General features: G+C 39.2%; 1 pseudogene across 1 annotated transcript; it reads right to left on the bottom strand.

Annotated features, from left to right (window-relative positions):
• Positions 1–1,449: 1,449 nt before the first annotated feature.
• Positions 1,450–9,319, bottom strand: LOC311187531 (DNA repair protein RAD51 homolog 3-like; annotated as a pseudogene). The gene is made up of 2 exons: positions 9,295–9,319; positions 1,450–2,414 (listed from the first exon to the last, which is right to left on the bottom strand). The product of its transcript is annotated as a DNA repair protein RAD51 homolog 3-like (transcript).
• Between the last annotated feature and the right edge of the window lie 13,633 nt (positions 9,320–22,952).

Below are 22,952 nucleotides of genomic sequence, written 5' to 3'. Positions count from 1 at the left end.
ATGCTATTTGATGTCATTGTAAATGGAATTCTTAATTGCTTTTTCTTCTTAGCTGTATGTAAAAATGCAAAAATACACACACATCACAAAAATAACAAGATAATGTTTTGTATTTTAATTTCTAACCTGCCACTTTACTATATTCATTTATTATTCATAGTAAATTTTTGGTAGTGTCTTTAAGGTCTTCTATATGTAATATATCATCTGCATTCTTTTTATTTCTTGTTGCTATCTGATTACTCTTAAAACCTCTAATACTAGATTAAAGACAAGTGGTAACAGTGGGTATCCTGGCCTTGTTCCCGATCTTAACAAGAATGCTTTCCTTTTTTACTTTAGTATACTTTTAGCTGTGGATTTGTGATATATGGCCTTTATTATGTTGAGGTAGGTTCCTTATATTGTTAAGAATTTTTATCACAAATTGGTGGTGTATTATCAAGTACTTTCTCTGCATCTGTTGATATTGTAATATGGTTTTTATCCTTTCTTTTGACTTAGTATATTACAGTTTATTATTGTGCATATATTGAACCATCCTTGCATCCCTGGAATAAATTCCACTTGCTCATGGTATATGATCTTGTTAATGTATTGTTGTATTTGGTTTGGTAGTAGTTTATTGAGAATTATTGCATCAGTGTTTATTAGAAATACTGTTTCCTTTTTTTGTCCTGTCTTTGTCTTGTTTTGGTATTAGGATAATGTTGGCATCATAGAATGTGTTAACATGTGTTCCTCTTCTTGGATTTTTGGAATACTTTGAATAAAGCAGGCATAAATTCTTTAAAGTGTTTTTAATTATATATATTTTATAACATTGTTCACTTTATTTTATTTGCAGTAATTTTATTCATAATAGCTCAAACTTGAAAATAATCCAGATGTCCATCAATTAGTGAATGCATAAACAAATCGTGGTATATTCATACAATGGAATACTTCTCAGCAATAAGAAGAAATGAACTACTGATAAAATAACAAGGATGAATCTCAAAAACATGCTTAGAGAAAAAAAATTAGACACGAAAAATATACTATATAATTCTATTTCTATAAAATTCTACTGCAGACAAGACTGTTACAAAAAGAAATTAGTGGTTACCAAGGACAGAGGCGGGGTGGAGGTTCATGGCAAAGGAGCAAGAGGGAATTTTGTGGGGTGATTAAAATGTTCTATAGCTTGACTGGTTATAGAGGTGTACTCATTAGTCAAAAATTATCTGTGTATACTTTAAATAAGTATGTAAGTTATACCTCAATGAAGTTGATTTTAAAAGTCAAAAAGAATTGATCACTATGTCAGTCCTCATCCTTTTTGCCATGGTGTCCATTTCTTCTTTGCTTTGCTCTGTGTTGTTGAGTGTTTTACTCTTTTAGGCTGTATTCACTAGGTTCTTTCAACTACTTATTTCCACAGTCTCATCACATATGTTTGCTTTGACACTAGTCTTTGGGTTCTTGTTCTTCTGAGTGTTGTGACCGCTTCCAGGAATTCAACAAACCTTGTGTTTTCAATGAATGAGACGTACCAACAACAGCATCTCTAAATCCCTGAGGTGTGATTTGAAACAGTATTGTAGATTCCTTCTGACTTGATGATTTGTACAATGTCGCCAACCTTTGTTTTTGGTCCCAATGAAAGATTAACGGTATTGTAGCAGCATGTCCCCAACTTTCCCCCAATGCAGGAACCAGCAAGGCCTGATTTCTATCAGTCTTTGTTGTCATCTGATTGGTTAACATTACAGCTAATCTGTGATGATTTGTGAGGCTGATTGTTTGCTGGGCTAAGCCATTTAGTAATCGAGCACGAAGAGATTGGTTATCTAGGTCATGACGAAAAGGAAAAGCAATGCCATCCACTATCACTATTCGAACTTTTGAACGTTCTGAAAGGAAGTCTGGAAGGAGGTAAACTTGTGCCAGTAGCTCTGTGTAGTCAAGACAATGAAAATAATAAATATGGGAAAGAATATTTTCAAGAGTGAAATCCTTCAAAGCTTTTGAGTACTCCTCTCCATTATGAGTTCCTGCAGGCAGTAGCAAGGTCTCCCACTCTCTCAACCATAAAACTTCACTCTGTATCAGTAAAAACCACTTTGCTTTCCAGTCCTCCAAAACATTCTAGTATGTGTACATCTACTGCCAACTGCATACATAATTGTGCTTTTCCAACACCTGGTGCACTACAAATTTCTGTTGATTTGGTTAAGGGTATTCCACCCCCAAGAATATTATCTAGAGCTGAACAGGAGGTAGTTATGAAGTTCTGGGTATGCTCTTGCTCAAGAAGTTGCTGTACAACTTCTTGCCTGACTCAGCTGTACCAACATAGCTTGTTTTATTTGTGAGACATTCTCTTCTTATAATTTGCAGAGTTTCTAAGGCTTCCTCTATGTTTTTGTGTCCTTTGGGTAGAGCCCTAGGAGTGGAACTGCTAGATAATATGGTAGCTTCATTTTCAGTTGTCTGAGGAACCTCCATACAGCTTTCCATAGTGGTTGGACCAGTTTGCACTCCCACCAGCAATGTAGGAGAGTTCCTTTTTCACCACATCCTTGCCAACATTTGTTGTTGCTAGTTATTTTGATATGTGCCATTGTTATGGTGTAAGGTGGTATCTCATTATGGTTTTGATTTCATTTCCCTGATTATGAGGGATGTTGAACATTTTTTCATATGCCTGTTGGCCATTTGTATTTCCTCTTTAGGGAAGTGTCTTTTAAGTTATTCTGCCCATTTCTTTTTCCCTTTTTTCTTTTTTTTTTTAAAGATTTATTTATTTATTTATACAAACACTGGGTACAGTCAGAAGCACGGGAGGGTGAGAGAATTCACCAGAGCTAGAGCAGGGAACAGAACAGGCAGACTGATGAAGTACACTGCTGAGAGGAGCAGCGGGCATGGCAGGAGAGGTCTGCACGCCATGTGGGACCCTCGCCAGTGGCCGGGGATCAAACTGGTGCTGCAGAGGCTGCAGGCAGCTTCACAGCCCAGCTCTCAACCGCTGCGCCACCAGGGGAGGCCCCCTTTCTTGTTTCTTGATGTGAGTCTCCTCTATTGCTATATATTTTCCTTTTAGTACTGTTTTTGCTGCATAGCATACATTCTGGAAATGGTGTCATTTTGTTGTTCATTGTTGTTCAACTCAAAGTATTTTTTAATTTCTTCTTTGATCTCCTCTTTAGTCCAATGGTCTTCCAGTAGTGTGGATTTCAATCTCCATGAATTGGGAGGTTTTCTTGCTTTCTTTTTATGATTTATTTCTAGTTTGATGCCTTTATGATCAGAGAAGATAGTTGGAATGATTTTGATCTACATGTATCTGTTAATGTTTGTCTTGTGGCCCAGTGTGTGATTGATTCTGGAGAATGTTCTGCACTTGAGAAAAATGTGTACTCAGACTTTTTTGGGTGCAGTGCCCTATAGATGTCTGTTAAGCCCATGCATTCTATGTCTTTAAATAGGGCTCTTGTGTCTTTGTTTATTTTTCGTCTCATTGATCTGTCGGTTGTTGAGTGTGGTGTGTTGAAGTCTCCTACTACATGTGTATTTTCTCTGATGTCTGATTTCAGAGCTGATATATTTTGGTGCTCCTTCATTTGGTGAGTATATGTTGATGAGTGTTTTATCTTTCTGATGTAGTGTCCCCTTGATCATAATGTAGTGTCCATCTATGTCTCTTTTTACTTTTTTTAGTTTGAAGTCCATTTCATCTGATGTAAGTATAGCTGTTCCTGCCTTCTTTTTTGGTCCATTTGCCTGTTGGATTGTTTTCCAACCTTTTACTTTCAGTCAATATTTATTTTTTGTAGTTAAATGTGTTTCCTGGAGACAGCAGAAGGTTGGAATTTGTTTTTCAATCCAGCCTACTACTCTGTCTTTTCATTGATGAGTTTAGTTCATTTATATTTAGGGTTAATATTGATACATTGGCATCTGTATTTGCCATTTTGTTTGTATTTTTGTGATTTTATTCCTTGCCTTATTCTGTTCTTCTTATTCATTCCTCTGTTAGTTTTGGTTTTAGGAATTTTTTAGAATTTTTGCAGTGTGGGTTTAATCATAATGAATTTCTGGAGTTTCTGTTTGTCTGAGAAATTCTCCTTCTGAGGAAGGGTAGCTTTGCAGGGTAAAGTATTCTTGGTTGGCATTTGCTGTTTTGGAGCTTGTTGAATATGTTACTCCATTCTCTTTTTGCCTATAGTATTTCTTCAGGGAGGTCTGATGTCAGCCTGATTGGTTTTCCTTTACAGGTTATCTGTTTCTTCCCCCTTATCAGCTCCAATATATTTTCTTTATCTTGGACTCTTGAAATCTTTACTATTATGTGTCTTGCTGTAATTTTCCTTTCATTGTGGTAATTTAGTGTTCTTGCTTCTTGTATGTCTATATATCTCGTTTTTCATGCTTGGGAAGTTCTCGTTGATTATCTACTTGAATAGCTTCTCAGTTTCTTGGTCTTTCTCCTCACCTTCTGTAATTCCTATGACTCATATTTCCTTTCCTCTTTGTGTCAGATAGTTCTTGAAGTGTTTCTTCATTCTTTTTCCTTTGCACTTCTCTTCCTTTTCTTTTTTGGTTCTTTTTATTTCTGTATCTTTAAGAGTACTTATCCATTCTTCCATTTCATCAATTCTATTTTTCTTGCTTTTCCCAGAGTTCTTTAACTCCTCCATTAATCTTTTGATCTCCTGCATTTCTTTCATTTTCTTCTTTAGGGACTCAATTTCATTCTTCAGTTTATTAATTATTTTTCTCATTTCATTCTTTTTGTCTTTTTTTAAAATATTTTATTTATTTATACATACAAGAACTGGGGCATAGGCCAGAGATGTGGGGGGTGAGAGGCTTCACCAGAGACAGAGTGAGGAACAGAACAGGAAGAGTGACTGAAATACACTGCTGAGGGGAGCAGTAGGTGAGCCAGGAGAGGTCTGCTGTGCCGTGTGGGTAGCTCCCTGGCTGGGGCTTGAACTTGTGCTGCAGTGGCTGCAGACTGCCTCACAGGTTGCATCTTAACCCCTTGTGCCACCAGGGAGGCCCACTTTTTTGTCTTTATGTTTTTTAATTATGATGATTTAAAATTCTCTAGTAGGTAGAGAAGTTCTTCCATGTCCTTCTTGTTGAGTTTTGTGGTTGATTTTCTTTTTTGTGGTGTGTCTGTTCCCTAAAGGCTTGCTTGGTTATTTGTGTTTTTCCTTCTCCCTGGTGTTTGTTTTCTAATTTGTTCTATGTGTTGGGACATTGTACCTCTGGTGCTGGTGGAAATCTCTTTGGGGTTGTCAGAAACTGTTTACCAGGCCCAGTCCAGCACTGTTAGGCCAAAACTCTATAAGAGTATTGACCCTGTGGCTATGTTGAGGGGCACTGTCCCTTAAAGTTCCCTCCCTGTTTATTACTTAGTTCCACAAGGGGATCTTAGAGTCCCTATCTTCCAACAATCAGGTAGTTGGTGATTTTGTTCTAATCACTAGGTGGTGCCAGAGACATCTAGTAGACTTTCAGAACTGTGTTTTTTCCCTGCAGATCTCTGGGAATGGAGGGAGGGTAGGGGAGCACATCAACACAGGGGCTCCTGCTTGAACTCAGTGCTGTGCCTACCTGGTGCTCTCCTGGTTCAGTGCCCGCAGTTATGGCAGGGCCCGCGCCCCTGATCCTGTGCTTGGCTCTCAGTTCCAAAATGTGTGTGGCCTTCAGCAGTCTTGCTCTGCACACTCGTTTCCTTTCTCACCCTGTTTGCATAGCCCACCCTCTCTCAGAACCCAAGGGGGGATCATGAGGCCCCTGACTTCCAACAATCAGGTAGTTGGTGATTTTTTTCTGATCACTAGGTGATGGCAGAGGTGTGTCCTAGTAAACTTTCAGAACTGTGCTACCCTGCAGGTCTGAGGGAAATACATGGTTAGGGGAGGGGAGCGCCCCAACACCGGGACTCTCATTTGGTGCTGTGCCTGCCCTGTGCCTCCTCTGTCCACCTGTCTGTCACCTTCTGAAGTTCTTGGATGACTCAGGTTTTTCCCTACTGCCTCCAAATTTTATCTTCTTTTCTTTTCCTGGGCAAATTGGTCCAGCTTTGTGGGTAGGGGAGGGGGGAGGAGTCCAGATCTATGTCTCTCTCTCCTCTCTTACCCTGTTGCTCTCACCTTTCTCCTGCTTCCATTGGGTCACCACCAACTTTGTCTGAAAAGTCTGGGTACTGCCAGGAACTTGTTGCAATTTTTTCCTTATCAGTCGTTTTTATAGAAGAATTTAATCCTAGCGTCCCTTCACTACCATGTTAGTCACATGTATTATTTTTCTGAGAAGTTCTATAAGGTTTTGATGAAACTCATTTATAAAGCCACGTGGTCCTGGTGCTTTATTTTGAGGGAGCGTAGTGCCAGGAAGGGCACAGAGCTGGTTCTCTAAGATCCTATGCATATGGGTAAAGGAGAGTCCTGGAGCTCTCGTTGGCTTTTTCAGGCTTTTATTGAGATTTTACATGTAGTGCAGCAACTGGGTACATGGCAGGCGGCGGGGGAGGGGGGGTTGGGGGCCAGGGGGGTCTTGGTGGCAAGGCCGGCTGGCCACCAAGCCCCGACCCCCTCAAGTCTTCACTCTTGGCTCTCTGGCGTTCTTTCTCGCCTTCTCTCTCCTATTCTCTCTCCTGCCTCTGCTTCTGTTGGTAAATATTGCAACCATGGCCCACAGACTTAAACAACACAATTTATTACAATGTAACAATGCAGGTGCCTACCATCAGATATACAGTCCTAGTGGTAGGAGGGCAGAAAAGCCTGAAAATCATTTACCCTACAGGGAGACTTTTTTTTTTTTAAAGTTAAGGATTTACTTTCCTGGTAAAATTTTTTTTTAAGATTTATTTTTATTTATTTATACAAACACTGGGTACAGTCAGAAGTGCGGAAGGGTGAGAGAATTCACCAGGCCAGAGCGGGGAACAGAGCAGGCAGAAGGACCAAAGTACACTGCTGAGGGGAGCAGCGGGCCGCAGGAGAGGTATGGGCACCATGTGGGACCCTCCTCCAGTGGCCTGGGAGCAGCCGGGGATCAAACCGGCGCTGCAGAGGCTGCAGGCAGCTTCGCAACCCAGCGCTCAACCGCTGCACCAATGGGGGAGGCACCTTACAGGGAGACTTTTAATTACTGTCTTAATTATTGTAATTGTGATCTGTCCATTCAAGTTTCTGTTTCGTCCTTATTCAGTCTTTGTAGACTCTATTGTTCTAAAAATATATGTATTTTTCAAGATTATGGAATTGTTAGCATATAGTTGTTCATAGTACTCTCTTATGAGCCTTTATATTTCTATGCTATCTTTTTTTAAAGATTTATTTATGCATACAAGAGCTGGGGTACAGGCCAGAGTTGCTGGGGGGGGATGAGAGGATTCACCAGATACAGAGTGGGGAGCAGAACAGGCAGACTTACCGAAATACACTGCTGTGGGGAGCAGCAGGCGAGCCAGGAGAGGTCTGTGGGATGCTCCCTGGGGATAGAAATTGTACTGCAGAGGCTGTGACTGCTTTGTAGTGCTGTGCTTAACTCCTTGTGCCACCAGGGAGGCCCCTTTTTATACTATCTTGAGTAATTTCTCTGCTTTCATTTCTAATTCTATTTTTCAATATTTTCTCTCTTTGTCTAGCTGAAAGCTTACTGATTTTACCTTCTTGAAGAGCCAACTCTTAGTTTCATGGCTCTTTTGTATCATCTTAATTAATTTCTATTTCATTTATTTCCACTCTTATTTTAATTATTTTCTTCTTTCTACTAACTTCTGGTCTTGTTTGTTCTTTTTAAAGTTGCTTTAGTTGTAATAATCTATCATTTGGGATTTTTTTTGTCTCTTAATGTGGGCCTATATTCTTATTAGCTTTTCTCTTAAGACCACTTTGCTGCCTCCCATAAATTCTGATAGCTTGTGTTCTCATTTTCATTAGTAACCAGGTATTTTTTATATTTTCTTCAGCTTCCTCCTGACACAGTGGTTACTGAGCCGCATGTTGTTTAATCTACATGTATTTATGTTTAGACAATTTTTTTAATATTTACTTTTATCTTTATGGCATTATGATCAGAAAGAATGCTTGGTAATATTTTAATCTTCATAAATGTATTGATAACTTACTTGTGTTCCAACATATGACCTATTCTTAAGAATGTTCCATGTGCACTTGAGAAAAATGTATATGCTGCAGTTTGGAGGTGGAATGATCTGTAGATGTCTTTTTTTTTTTATATAGGCATGCTTTATTTATTTGTTTGTTTGTTTTGTTTATACATGCACTGGGTACAGTCAGAAGCGCGGGAGGGTGAGAGAATTCACCAGAGCCAGAGCGGGGAGCAGAGCAGGCAGAAGGACCGAAGTACACTGCTGAGGGGAGCAGCTGGCGGCAGGAGAGGTCTGCGCGCCATGTGGGACCCTCTGCCGGTGGCCGGGGAGCAGCCGGGGATCGAACCGGCGCCGCAGAGGCCGCGGGCAGCTTCGCAACCCAGCGCTCAACCGCTGCGCCACTGGGGAGGCCCTGTAGATGTCTTTTAAGACTATATAAACTAGCTCATCATTTAGGCTATTGCTTCCTCATTTACTTTCTGACTTGTTGATCTGTCCATGGTTTTCAGTATGGTATTATAATTTCCTAATATTATTATATTGTTGTTATCTCCCTTTAATTCTATTAGTAAGCTTTCTGTATCTTGATGTTCCATCATTTGGCACACTCATATTTATATATGGCATATCCAGGCTTCCCTGGTGGCGCAGGGGTTAAATTCTGATTGCTCTCAAGCTATAACCAGCCACTGTGACAAGAGTTTGATCCCCAGGCAGGGAGATAACCCACATTGTGCACCAGACCTCTCCTGTCTCACCCGCTGCTTCCCTCAACAGTGTATTTCAGTATATCTGTCTGTTCTGCTCCCCACTCTGTCTCTGGTGAATCCTCTCACCTCCTGCACCTCTGATCTATACCCCAATTCTTATATACATAAATAAATAAAATAAATAAATCTTATAAATGGCTTATCCTCTAGTTGTTTAGATGTTATAAAGGCCTTTGTCATGACATTTTCCAAACAGAACCCATCCTCTCCAACCCATCCTCTCTTCCACAACTTCGCCATGAGTGACACTACCTTCTAGTCAATTGTCTAAATCACAAAGCAACCTGAGATCTATTCTGGACTCATGATTTTTACTCATTTCTCAAAACCAACTCATGCCAAGATCTGTTTATAACACTCAACCATCTTTTTTTCTCACTTTTGTCTCTTTTCTATCCATACCTCCATAACTTAGTTTAGTCCTCATCATGTCTCACCCGAATTGTTGCAGTTGTCTTACTCCTAACCAGATAATTGTAAGCAGCATTTTGTGTCTTTAGTGTATGTTATGTACCTTTTTCCATTGAGAAGGCCCATAAAATTTTTTGTGTTCTTACGGAAGTTTATGACCCGAGAGACATTAAGAACCACTGCTTTAAATCTACTATGCTTTGGGGCCTCCCCTGGTGGTGCAGCGGTTGAGCGCTGGGATGCAAAGCTGCCTGCAGCCTCTGCCCCACAGCCCTTGCAGCCCCTGCAGCCCCTGCAGCGCCTGTTTGATCCCCAGCCACCGGCGAGGGTCCCCCATGGTGTGCAGACTTCTACTGCCACTCCCGCTGCTTCCCTCAGCAGTGTATTTCATCAGTCTGCCTGTTCTGCTCCCCGCTCTGCCACTGGTGAATTCTCTCACCCTCCCGCACTTCTGACTGTACCCAGTGCTTGTATAAATAAATAAATAAATCTTTAAAAAAAATCTACTATGCCTTATCATCTTCCAGAGTAATCTATTTGAATATGTTGCACTCCCATTTCCATAGTACCTTCATTATCTGGCCCCTGAACACTTTTTTAGCCTCATTCTCCACCATCTCTGATCCACTACAGTGACACTAAAGCACATCCAATACACATTAAGCTGTTAATACTCCATTTCTTCTCATTTGCTTGTACCATTGTCTCCCTCCTTTTCTGTAGTAGAGTCTTAACTTTCCCCCCAAGATCTAACTCATGTCCTTGTGATTCTTTATTTTTTAATTTATGTGTGTGTGTATATATATATATATTTTTTTTTACATCATTGTTTGTTTTTAAACAATGTTTGCTTTTTCCTGATTCCGGATGAGGGACCCCTGTATGGATTCATTATAGTCAACCCTCTAGCACTTAGCTGTGTCTCTACTCCTCAGTTCAACTCAACCATCTTTATCTTCTTGGCACCTAGCACCCAGCATGCACTTAAGTTGTGTGGATGAACAGCTAAAACTCCTTTGAAAATATGCAAAGCATACTTTAGACTTCTAGCAGGAAGATTGCGACTGAACATTCAGCACTGAACCTTAAATGTGTTTAAAAATGGACACTGAACAAAACTGAGCTCTGAGATACCCTTAAGCAATAAATGGATGTTTGAGGTGGAATCTGACCCAGTATTTTAGGGCATTCTTCTTACTTATTGATTCTGAGTAATACTAGGTGGGCTTTTCCTCCCTACCTGTTCTATGCCTGTGGATACAGATTTTTAAAAAAAGTAATAGATTAGCTGAGCCTAAATTAGGTGAGTATCAGAGGCTGACATGTGAACACTCTACTGCTAATGAAAATTTTGTAACATCATTTCTTTGATATTCAATTCATTATGGCTATAGATGATTTTTACTAACATTTGAATTTTGGGTGTTGAGAATCAGAATTTAATAGTAGGAAATCTGTAGCATTGGCTTTTTAAAATTATGTTTATGACATAACATTGCTTTACAAACCTATATGTTTTGGTGTTAAAGGTTCATAAAAGTATATGTTATCACATTGCATTTACCACCAAAGCCCCAATTATCTTCCAAATAGTCCATTGGCCTCCCTGTTCCCTATGCTCCCAGCCTCCCTTTGTACCCTCAGTTCTGGGGTCAGATGTCAAGGGTTTATTTTTGTTTTGTTTTTGTCTGTTCCTTTGCTTTGTTTTTTATGTTCAACATATGATTGAAATCATCCAATATTTGTCTTTCTCCTTCTGACTTATACTGCTTAGGATAATCCACTCCAGTTCCATTCATATTGTTGAAAATGGCAAGATCTTATTTCTTCATGTGTCAGACACTTAGGATGTTTCCCTAGCTTAGCTTTTGTAAATAGTACTGCAATAGACAGAGGAGTACATATATGCATTTTAATGTGTTTTTTTATTCCTTGAATTGATACTTACAGATCATATGGCAAATCTATTTTTAATATTTTGTAAAACCTCAAAATACTGTTTTCCATAGAGGCTGAAAGTACTCTATATTCTCACCAGCAGTGTATGAGGGTTCCTTTTTCTCCATACCCTCCACAGACCAGCACTTGTTGTTTCTGGTCTTTTTGATATGGACCATTCTCATGGTGTGATGTAGTATCTCCTTGTAGTTTTGATTTGCATTTTCCTGATAAATTAGCATTTTGTCATGCGCCTATTGGCTATCTATACATCATCTCTGGAGAAGTGTCTGTTTAACTCTTCCATCCTTTTCTTGGTTGGGTTATTTGTTTTGTTGTTGAGTTGTATGAGTTATTTGTATATTTTAGATATTAGCCCTTTCTCAGATGTATAATGTGCAAAAATTTTCACATTATATGAAATTTGGTAGGGTATCTTTTCATTTTAGTGATAGTTTCTTTCACTGTACAGAAGCTTTTGAATTTGGTGAAGTCCCATTTGTTTATTTTTGCTTTTATTTCTTTTGCTGTTGTAGTTGAGTCCCTGAGGACATTCCTGAAGCCATGGAATGTTTTAACTATGCCTTCTATTTATTTTATGGTTTAATATCTTACACCCAAGTATTTGACCCATTTTGAAATAATTTTTATGTATGACGTGAGATAATAGTCTATTTTCAACTTGCATGTTGCTGTTCAATTTTCCCAGCATCATTTGTTGAAGAAACTTTACTTTTTCCACTTTTTACTCTTGGCTCCTTTGTCATAAATTAACTGTCCATAAAAGTATGGGTTTATTTCTGGGTGCTCAATTTTATTTTATTGATCTGTAATTCTATTTTGGGTTCAATACCATACTGTTTTGAATACTATTGCTTTATAATATAAAGTCTGGGGTGTAATAGTTCCGTTCTTCCTTTTTGTCAGAAATAGCATTTGACTTTATTTTTTTAAAGATTTATTTTTATTTATTTATGCAGACTAGAACCGGGATGCAGGCTAGAGGTACAGGCCAGAGGTGTAGGGTGTGAAACGATTCGCCAGAGACAGAGTGGGATGAGAACAGGCAGATCCACTGAAATACACTGCTGAGGGGAGCAGCGTATGAAACAGGAGAGGTCTGCTGCCCCCATGTGGATTAGCTTCCTGGCTGTAGATCTAATGCATGATGCAGTGGCTGGTGATAGCTTGATAGTGCTGAGGCTTAATCCATTGTGCCACCAGGGAGGTCCAGCCTTTGACTTTTAATAAAAGTTACCATTTATTGGGGCCTCCCCGGTGGTGCAGGGGTTGAGTGCTGGGCTGCAAAGCTGCCTACAGCCTCTGCAGCGCCAATTAGATCACTGGCTGCCGGGCGAGGGACCCACATGGTTCTTGGACCTCTCCTGCCGCCCACTGCTCCCCTCAGCAGTATACTTCGTCAATCTGCCTGTTCTGCTCCTCTCCTTGCTCTGGCTCTGGTGAATTCTCTCACCCTTCCATGCTTCTGACTGTACCCAGTGCTTGTATAAATAAATGAATTATTGAATGAATAAATAAATAAATAAATCTAAAAAAAAGTTAACATTTATTGAGTACCTATGAAGTTGGTACTTGTACATTATTTCTAATCCTCAAACAACTTTGCAAAGTAAGTGTTATCCCCACTTTACATGTGAGCAAACCAATCAGTGGTGCCCATGTTCACACAGCTTAAAAGTAATAAAACCAGAGTTCTAAATCTGTGCTCTTGTTTCTGCCTGCCTGGCAGTTCTTCCTCTTTGTGGAAAATAAACCCAGTTTTTTTCCTTTAGGTCAACTGCCCCTCCTTATTTTGGGATAGAGATGGGTTGACCACCAGTAACATGGTTTTACCTCTTCCAGGTTAGGGATGGGTGTATGATTCGCACAGGGCCAATGGTAGTGCTTTTATATGGGCCTGAGGGAGAAAGTGATAACGAAAATATCTCTTCTAAAATTACAATAATTGGGCCTCCCTGGTGTTGCAAGGGGTTAAGTCTCAGCACTATTAAGCTTTTGGCAACCGCTGCAGCATGAGTTTGATCCTTGGCCAGGGAGCTGACATACATGGTGCAGCAGACCTCTCCTGTCTCACCCGCTGCTCCACTCAGCATGTATTTCAGTAGATACACCTGTTTTGCTCCCCACTATGTCTCTGGTGAATCCTTTCAACCCCCACACCTACACCCCAGTTCTTATATGCATAAATATATTAAAAAAATATCTTTTTTAAAAAATAAAATTACAAGCATTAAGAATAATGAAGCCTGAAATATTTCCTTCTGTTTACATCTTCTACAAGTCTTTTTTTTTTTTAAGAATTATTTATTTATTTATTTATACAAGAACTGGGGTACAGGCCAGATGTGCAGGAGGGTGAGAGGATTCATCAGAGACAGAATGGGGAACAGAACAGGCAGACTGACAAAATACACTGCTGAGGGGAGAAGTGGGCGAGACAGGAGAGGTCCGCTATGCCATGTGGGATTCTTGCCGGTGGGCCGGGATTGAACTAGCGCTGCAGAGGCTGCGGACAGCTTCACAGTGCTGCTCTCAACCTGCACCACCAGGGGAGGCCCTTCTACAAGTCTTTATTTGTGTTTGAGTAATATGAAAATTCATGGTCATTTATTACGAGCAGAGAGAGAAAACTCTTGAGGGCTTACTATTGATATATGCCAGAGAGAATTCTAGATACTTATTTAATACATTTTATTTTGCTCTTTAGTCCTTATACATTCATAATCTCTTACTCTAGAAAAGGAGAGTGTGAAGTCAGGATAAGCTGGGGTTTTCTGCAATTACAAACCCCCAAATCTCAATCATTTAAAAAAGCCTATACTTTATTGCTCTTACATCCTGCATAAACAGGGGAGTTGTGTTCATCCATAGTCATTTGAGAACTCACATTAAAAAAAGCGCCATCTCTGAGTCAGAGGGAGGCATGTGACCTAAATGCACACTAACTCTGAAAGCTTAAATGTCACACATCACATTTCTCTTTTTCATTGCCTTAAGCAAGTCATGTGGTTGCACCTAATTTCTTAGAGGTGGACTAAAGCAATTTTACCATTTGCTTGGAACAAGAGGGAGGGAAGTTTGGTGAGCATCACAAGGAAAAATGACCCACTCTCTGGTAGACTTGATTCAGCACCTTTTGCCTGGTTGCCATTACTTAACCACTTGAATCATTGTACCTAAAATTTGGAGTACAGTAGTGAAGCACTCATTCCCATTCCAATGTCATAGGGATTTTCTACATGTGGGCTGAAGTGACTATAATCTGGTGATAACACAAACATTGATCTTAGCTTCTGTAGCACATTCTGTAGGGGTGGTTCTGAAGATTAAATGACAATGTATGTAAAGTGGTTGGCACATATATAGCCTTCTTTAATGTTAGCTGTTGTTATGAGTTAGTAGCAGATGATAGTAAATAAAATCTTGTCTACATTTCCAACTCATGACCTTCTTATAACACATTCCTTCCTAATATATAATCTTGAATTAGCCTTTCTCATATGAATGTGCTGCTTCCAAAGATGATCAGTCTGTTCCCAGTCATCACATTCAGAATTTTCATACCGGCCTCATCTTCTTGAGGACTTCCATCATAATTGACACTGAAACAGATTATTTCCTGAAACTCTGGCTTCCCCAACACTTCTTTTTCATTTCTCTTTCTTTTTTTTTCTTGGACAACTTTTCAAAATTATGACAATATTTGGTCACAAAAATATATATGAAGGGGGTTCAAAGGGTACAAACTTCCAAATGGTACAAACTTCCTCCCTGGTGGCCTAGGGGTTAAATCTCAGCAATATCACCCTGAAGGCTCACCAAAATTGGATTTAAAATGAGCACTTATGGACATCTCTGGTAGTGTAGGGGTTAAGTCTCAGTGCTATCATGCTATCACTGCTGTGGCCTGAGTTCAATCCCTGGCCAGGGAGCTAACCCACATGGTGCAGCAGAACTCTCCTGTCTCTGCTCTCCTTAGCAGTACATTTCAGTAGAGCAGCATATCTCAGTAGATCCGCCTGTTCTGCTCCCCACTCTGTCTTTGGTGAAACCTCTCACCTCCGTGTACCTCTGGCCTAAAGTCCAGTTCTATGCAAAAATAAATAAAATCTTTAAAAAATAAAAAATAAATAAATAAAAAGGAAAGGGCTTTCCCAGTTCCAGAGTACAAATCAATAGCTCATATTTTTTTCTAATGTTTTTTTTTCTGAAAACAGAAAAGGGGAATGTATTGAAATACACTGCTCAGAGAAGCAGTGGGCAAGACGGGAGAGGTCATCAAAAATTGTTTTTGCCCTTCTGGCCTGCAGTCAAAGCCCAAAGGGGGAGTGGGAACCCATCACCTGAGCAGACCGGGTGCGCGGGGAGTGCATACCCGCATCGCCACTTTAGAACAGGGACATTTCTTCAGTAAAGACTGCTTGAAACCGGCAGAAGGCTCCTGGAGGAGCCAGAGGTGAGCTGGTAAGTTCCCCCACACCAGGCCCCTTCTGGCCTGCAGTCCCAGCCCAGAGGGGGAGCGGTAACCCACCGCCCAGGCAGACTGGGTGCGCAGGGAGTGCGTCCCGCATCGCCATTTTAGAACAGGGACATTTCTTCAATAAAGACTGCTTGAAATCAACAGAAGGCTCCCTGAGGAGACAGGTGAGCTGGGAAGTTCACCCACACCAGGCCCCTTCTGGCCTGCAGTCCCAGCCCAGAGGGGGAACGGGAACCCACCACCTGGGCAGACCGGGAGCACAGGGAGTGCATCCCGCATCACCATTTCAGAACAGGGACATTTCTTCAGTAAACCCTGCTTGAAACCGACAGATGGCTCCTGGAAGAGCCAGAAGTGAGCTGGGAAGTTCACCCAAGATGCCGGCCACTACCAGCAACACAGTGTCCCATTGCATATGGCAAATTACAAAACAGACAGTGGGGAGTAGAAAAACCACACACAACCCAGCAACTCTTCAGGAAAAAAGCACACCACAAAAAGAAAACCACCCCCCAGATTGCAATGACAGTAATGTGGAAGAACTTCTGAGCCTTCCAGAAAGAGAATTTAAAATTGCCACGATTAAAAAACTGACAGAAGTCATAAAGGAAAACAATGAAAAGGGGAAAATAATCAACGATCAGAAGAATGAAATTGAGTGGCTAAAGAGGGAAGTAAAAGAAATGCAGGAAATCAAAGGATTAATGGAGGCACTAAAAAATTCTGGGAAAAGCAATGAAAGCGGAATAGATGAAATGGAAGAATGAATAAGTACTCTTGAAGACACAGAAATAAAAAGAACCAAAACAGAAAAGGAAAGAGAAGTACAAAGGAAAAAGACTAAAGAAAGACTTCGGGGACTATCTGACTCCATGAGGAAAGGAAATATAAGAGTTATAGGAATACCAGAAGGAGAGGAGAGAGAGACATAGGAACAGAGAAAATATACAAGGAAATAATTGAAGAGAACTTCCCAAACGTGAAAAAGGAGCTGAAAATTGATATACAAGAAGCAAGAAGAACACCAAACTTCCACGATGAAAGGAAAAATACAGCAAGACACATAATAGTAATGCTCCCAAGAATTCAGGACAAGGAAAAAATAATGAAGCTGACAAGAGGGAAGAAACAGATAACATTCAAAGGAAAACCAATCAGACTGACATCAGACTTCCCCGAAGAAACACTATGGGAAAGGACAGAGTGGAGGGACATAGTCAACAGACTCCAAGAAAACACATGCCAACCAAGAATACTCTATCATGCAAAGTTCTCCTTCCTCTATGAAGAAAGAATAAGGACCTCCCCAGACAAACAGAAACTCTGGAATTTCATTACGACTAAACCCCCACTCCAAAAAATACTACAAGTAGTCCTAAAGCCAGAACCTCAGAGGGATGAATAACAACGAAAGAAGGCCAAAAAAAAAGTTATTAAAAGAATAAATAAATAAAATCAAAGGAAAGACAAACACAATGGCAAATACAGATGCTAACATATCAATATTAACTCTAAATGTAAATGGACTAAACTCTTCAATAAAAAGACACAGAGTCGCAGGTTGGATTAAGAAACAAAATCCAATCTTTTGCTGTCTCCAGGAAACACATTTAGCCACAAAAGATAAAAATAGACTCAAAGTTAAAGGATGTAAAACAATTCCACAAGCAAATGGACCAAAAAAGAAAGTAGAAACAGCTATACTTATATCAGATAAAACAGATTTCAAACTCAAAAAGATAAAAAGAGACCCCAACGGTCACTACATGTTGATCAAGGGGACAATACTTCAAGAAGAAATAACACTCATTAACATAAATTCACCCAATGAAGGAGCACCAAAATATATCAGACACCTATTGTCATCTTTGAAAATAGACATCAGAGAAAACACATACATAGTGGATAGTGATCTATCAACAATGGATAGATCAACGAGACAAAAAGTAAGTAAAGACACTAAAGCTCTAAATAAGGATCCAGAGCTCTTGGGCTTAACAGACATCTATAGAACACTAAACGCAAAAAAATCTGAGTACACATTTTTCTCAAGCACACACGGATCATTCTCCAGGAACGATCACATACTGGGACACAACACAAACATCAACAGATACACCAAGATTGAAATCATACCAACCATCTTTTCTGACCATGAAGGCATCAAACTAGAAATAAACCATAAAAAGAAGGCGAGGAACTCTCCTGCCTCATGGAGATTGAAAACCACACTTCTGGAAGACCACTGGACAAACAAGGAGATCAAAGAAGAAATTAAAAAATTCTTTGAATTGAATGACAAGGAGGACACCAATTTCCTAAATGTATGGGATGCAGCAAAAGCAGTAATAAGAGGAAAATATATAGCAATAGAGGCTCACATCAAAAAACAAGAAAGACCTCAAAGAAACAACCTAATCTCGAAGCTCAAAGATCTAGAAAAAGGAACAACAAAAACACTCCAAAACCAGTAGAAGAAAAGAAATAACAAAAACCAAAACAGAAATAAATGAAATTGAAACTAAAAAAACAATCCAAAAGACCAATGAAACCAAGAGCTGGTTCTTCAAAAAAATCAATAAAAAAGACAAACCCCTAGCCGGGCTCACAACGGAAAAAAGGGAGAAAGCAGAAATAAACCGGATCATAAATGAAAGAGGAGAAATCACAATGGACACAGCAGAAATCAAAAGAATAATCAGTAGCTACTATGAACAGTTATATGGAAACAAGTTCAACAATCTAGAGGAGATGGACAAATTCCTACAACTCTACAATCATCCAAAGCTAGATAAAGAAGAAATAGAACACCTAAACAGACCAATTACAAGCAGCAAAATTGAAATGGTAATCAAAAACCTCCCCAAAAACAAAAGCCCAGGACCTGATGGATTTACAAATGAATTCTACCAAACATTCAGATATGAATTAGTGCCTATCCTTCACAAACTCTTCAAAAAAATTGAGAAGGAAGGGACAATACCAAACACGTTCTATGAAGCCAACATTACACTACTACCAAAACCGAAAAAGGACAACACAAAAAAAAGAAAACTACAGGCAAGTCTCCCTAATGAACACTGATGTAAAAATCCTCAATAAAATTTTAGCTATCGGAATCCAACAATGTATCCATAAGATAATTCACCACGACCAAGTAGGATTCATTCCAGGGACACAAGGATGGTTCAACATCCGAAAATCAATCAACGTTATCCAACACATCAACAAAAAGAAATATAAAAACCATATAATAATATCAATAGATGCTGAGAAAGCTTTCGACAAAGTGCAACACCCATTCATGATAAAAGCCCTTGAAATTCTTGGGATACAAGGAACACACCTCAACATCATAAAGGCCATATATGACAAGCCAACAGCTAGTATCATTCTCAGTGGTGAAAAGCTGAAAGCATTTCCATTAAGATCTGGAACAAGGCAAGGATATCCACTCTCACCACTGCTTTTCAATATGATACTGGAAGTCCTAGCCAGAGCAATAAGACAAGAGAAAGACATACAAGGAATCCAAATAGGAAAAGAAGAAGTCAATCTATCACTATTTGCAGATGATATGATAATATATATAGAGAGCAACAAAAAATCCACAGAAAAACTCATTCAACTCATCAATCAGTTCAGTTAAGTGGCAGGATACAAAATCAACGCGCAAAAGTCATTAGCCTTTCTATACACAAACAATAAATCTGAAGAAGAAGAAATTTTAAAAAATCCCTTTTATTATCAAAAAAAAAATTCAATACTTGGGAATAAATCTAACAAAAGAGGTAAAGGACCTATACAAAGAAAACTATAAAACACTGTTATAAGAAATAGAAGAAGACACAAAGAAATGGAAAGACATCCCCTGCTTATGGATTGGAAGAATAAACATTATTAAAATGGCCATCCTACCAAAAGCAATATACAGATTCAATGCTATTCCAATAAAAATTTCAATGTCATTCTTCAAAGAAATAAAACAATTATTGATGAAATTCACATGGAATCACTAAAAACACCGATAGTCAAAGCTCTCCTGAAAAAAAAAAAAAAGAAGGGAATAGAGGCATCACATTCCTAGACTTCAAACTATACTACAAAGCCATAATCATCAAAACTGCATGGTATTGGAACAAGAACAATGGAATCGAATAGAAAATCCAGAAATAAACCCACAGATTTATGGTCAACTAATCTTTGACAAAGGAGAAAAGAATATGCATTGGAGCAAAGAAAGTTTGTTCAATAAATGGTGCTGGGAAAACTGGGTCACTACGTGCAAAAGAATGAATCTTGACTACCACCTCACACCATACAGAAAAACCAACTCAAAATGCATTAAATAACTAGACATAAGACCTGAAAGCATAAAATACATAGAAGGAAATATAGGCGAAACACTACATGATATGCACATCAAGGACATCTTTATGGACACATCACCCAAAGCAGTGATAGTGAAGGCAAAGATAAACAGCTGGGACTACATCCAATTAAAGAGCTTCTGCACAGCAAAAGAGACAATAACCAAAACAAAGAGAAACCCCACCAACTGGGAGAACATTTTTGCACACAACACTAATGATAAAGGACTGATCACAAAAATCTACAAAGAGCCGATGAGACTCAACAACAACAAAGAAAATAATCCAGTCAAAAAATGGGCAGAAGAGCTAAAAAGAAACTTCTCTGAAGAGGAAATGCAAATGGCCAACAGGCATATGAAAAAATGTTCAACATCACTTGTAATCAGGGAAATGCAAATCAAAACTACCATGAGATACCATCTTTCACCAGTGAGAATGGCACATATTAAAAAAAACTAGCAACAACAAGTGTTGGCGAGGTTGTGGAGAAAAAGGAACTCTCCTGCACTGCTGGTGGGAGTGCAAACTGGTCCAACCACTACGGAGAGCTGTGTGGAGATTTCTTGACCTAGTAATCATAGAGTTTCCATATGATCCAGCAATTCCACTCCTAGGTATTTACCCAAAGGACAGAGAAACATCAATTCCAAAGAGCACCTGCACCCCTATGTTAATAGCAGCACTGTTTACAATAGCTAAGCTTTGGAAACATCCCAAATGCCCAAAAACAGATGACTGGATCAAGAAGATGTGGTACATATATACCATGGAATATTACTCAGCATTCAAAAAAGATAAACACATGCAATTTGCAGCAACATGGATGGAGCTGGATGGGAGTGAAATAAGCCAGAAAGAAAAAGAACAATACCAGATGGTCTCACTCATAACAGGAATCTAGAAAACTTAAATAAGGGACCAGGAAAATGAATAACTATAAGAAAGTAAAAATCAAAATCAACAAACAATTATGAACCAGAGACACTCTATGGGGGGTGGGGGACGGGGAGGGAAGGGATTTTGGCTAAAATAAGGGGGTCGCAATTGTATGGGGAATATAAAAATTAAAAAAATTATATAAAAATAAAAAAATTGTTTTCACTATTTTTCATTTCTACTCTGATTTATCTAGAAATGTATTTTAAGTTTTGATTTATGGATACCCCCACACCCTGCACTGACCACCAAATAACCAGTTATATGAATACCATTTGTGAAATAAGACCTGTTTTCTCAACTGATTTCACTGACCATTTTATCATAATCTCTAAATTTGTTTATGTATTTGGTATCTATGGCATCTATTCCATTGGTCTAATTCTTGAACTAAATTTTCTTAAATCATTTTAGGGTTTTTTTTTTAGGTATAATTGACATTCCTTTCATGTATACAACATAGTTATTTGATATTTGTATATATTGCAGTGTGATCCCCACAATATTTAGTCAGTAAGTGTCTAGGTAACATCCATCATCACATATAGTTACATTTTTTATGTGTGTGGTAATGAGAACTTTTAGGATCTACTCTCTTAGCAACAAAATACAGTTTTATTAACTATAGTCATCATGCTGTATATTATATACTTATGATTTAGTTATTTTATAATTGGAAGGTTTTTTTTTAAGATTTTGTTTATTTAGATTTTGATGAGCCTTGAGGGTAATATTGCTGAGACTTAACCCCTAGGCCACCAGGGATGCCCCTATAATTGGAAGTTTGTACCCTTTTAACCCCCTTCATCTATTTCACCGCCCACCCCTAAACCCTTGACTATGGCAACCACCAATCTCTTTTCTGTATCTATGAGCTCGGTTTTTTCTTTTAAATCATTTTAGTTTTGTAGTATTTTTAATATTTGACAGACAGTTTTCATTTTTTCAGAAATGTAGTTATTTTCCCATGTTTATCTTTCCAGTGAACACTGACCACTTGTCAAATGTGAAGCTTTTAAAAATTAAGGATGATGGGCCTCTACTCCAGAACTAGTGAAGCATAATTTTTAAAAAAATACAACTCTATGGGCCTCTCTGGTTGTGCAAGGGGTTAAGCACCGCACTATGAAGCTATTCACAGCCTCTGAAGTATGAGTTTGATCCCCAGCCAGCCAGGGAGCTCCCCACATGGTGCAGCAGACTTCTGTCTTGCCGGCTGCTCCCCTCAGCAGTGTATTTCAGTCAGTCTTCCTGTTCTGTTCCCCACTCTGTCTCTGGTGAATCCTCTCACCCCCTGCACCTCTGGCCTGCACCCCAGCTCTTGTATGCTTAAATAAATCTTTTAAAAAAATACAACACTCTGAACTGTGTTGAGTAGTCTTTCCAAAATTCATGTCTGACCAGAACCTGTGATTGTTACTTTATTTGGAATTAATGGTCTTTGCAAATTAATCATGTTAAAATGTGGTTATACCTCATTAGGCTGAGCCTTAATCTAATTACTGGGGTGACTATTAAAAAGGAAAATTCAGAAACATGTGATGATGAAGGCGTAGGGATACATCTACAAGCCACAGAATGTCAAGAATTGCAACCACCAGAAACTAGAGAGAGGCAAGGAGGGATGCTCTGCTAGGGCTTTTATTTTATTTTTTTTTAAAGATTTATTTATGCATACAAGAGCTGGGGTACAGGCCAGAGATGCAGAGGAGGGGGTGAGAGGATTCGCCAGAGACAGAGTGGGGAGCAGAACAGGTGGACTGACTGAAATACACTGCTGAGGGGAGCAGCGGGCGAGACAGGAGAGGTCTGCCACACCATGCGAGAATCTCCCTGGATGGCCAGGAATCGAACCTGCGCTGCAGAGGCTGCAGAATGCTTCATAGTGTGGTGCATAACCC

Source organism: Talpa europaea (assembly GCF_964194135.1).
Source record: "Talpa europaea genome assembly, chromosome: X".
NCBI lineage: Eukaryota > Metazoa > Chordata > Mammalia > Eulipotyphla > Talpidae > Talpa > Talpa europaea.
Note: the sequence above shows the minus strand (reverse complement) of the source record. Positions and strands in the feature narration are given on the sequence as shown.